We start from the raw sequence: 1,335 nt of genomic DNA, 5'->3' as shown, positions 1-1,335 counted from the left end.
CTCTCTCTCTCTCTCTCTCTCTCTCTCCCTCCCTCCCTCCCTCCCCATGCAGACACTATATATTGCATATATATATAATATATCAATCTCTCTCTCTCTCTCTCTCTCTCTCTCTCTCTCTCTCTCCCTCCCTCCCCATGCAGGCACTATATATTGCATATATATAATATATCAGTATCACATTTATTTATCTGTCTGTGTGTATGCATGTGTACATGCATGCTACAACTCACATGTAGAGGCCAGAGGACAATTTGTGAGGAGCTGGTTCTCTCTTTCCACCGTGTGGGTCCTGGGGATCGAACTCATGTCATCAGGCTTGGTTGCAAGCATCTGTACCTGCTGAGCCATCTTGCTGGCCCTCAGTTTTTGTGCTCTTAACCACAGGGCCAACTGTCTCCTCTAAAGAGATGAGGAAGGGTTTGAGCTGGGCCTTCCCAGATAGATGAAGGTAGAGACAGAGTTGTACTGTAGGTCCAACTCAGTCCCTGCAGTACATGGTAATTTATAGCGTAGCTCCTTGTCTCCAAACACCAGCATTATGGAGATCAGCTGAACATAATGCCTGATTGTTGCTGATTCATTGACCTTGCCTTTTCTTTCTTTTTTTGACAGAGTCTCTGTAGCCCCAGCTGGCCTGGAACTTTCTGTGTAGACCAGAGACAGAGTTCTGCCTGCCTCTGCCTCTGCCTCTGTTTCATGAGTGCTGGGATTAAAGGCATGTGACACCATACGCAGCCTGACCTTTTATTTTTTAGGCATTTTTTCTGTTCTTAATACGTTAGTCATTTTGTTTGTGTGAGTGTGTGTTCATGTGTAAACAAGTATGCACATGCTTGCAGAGGGAAGGTGCTATTCCTCAGGCTCTGTCCACCTTCTGTTTTGAGACAAGGTCTCTCACTGCCCTGGAATTTGCGAAGTAGAGTAGTCTGGCTGGTCAGCAAACCCCAGAGAGCTGCCTGTCTCTGCCTCCCCAGTGCTGAAATTGTAAGTGTACACTGTGCCCAGCTGTCTTATGTGGGTTCTGGCGATGAACTCGGGTCATCGTGCTTGCAAGGCAAGCACTTTACAGACTGAGCTATCTTCCCCACTCTTCAGTCACTTTTAATTTCTGTTTTCTGGATTCTCCTTAATCTTTCACATAAAGCCCTGCTTGTTTTCACGTATACACAAAGGCCGTTTCTTCCTACCTCCTACAAACCATAAGCCTGTAAATTATCACTAGTTTAATGCCGTGTTTAAACTTTCCATAGAAGGATTATGTCGACTTTTATTTGTTTCTATTCTACTAACGATTTAGAACTATTCTGTCTGTGACTTTCACTCTCGTCTCTT

The sequence above is a fragment of the Nannospalax galili genome, unplaced genomic scaffold (assembly GCF_000622305.1).
Source record: "Nannospalax galili isolate Female #2095 unplaced genomic scaffold, S.galili_v1.0 scaffold9, whole genome shotgun sequence".
Classification (NCBI taxonomy): domain Eukaryota; kingdom Metazoa; phylum Chordata; class Mammalia; order Rodentia; family Spalacidae; genus Nannospalax; species Nannospalax galili.
Note: the sequence above shows the minus strand (reverse complement) of the source record.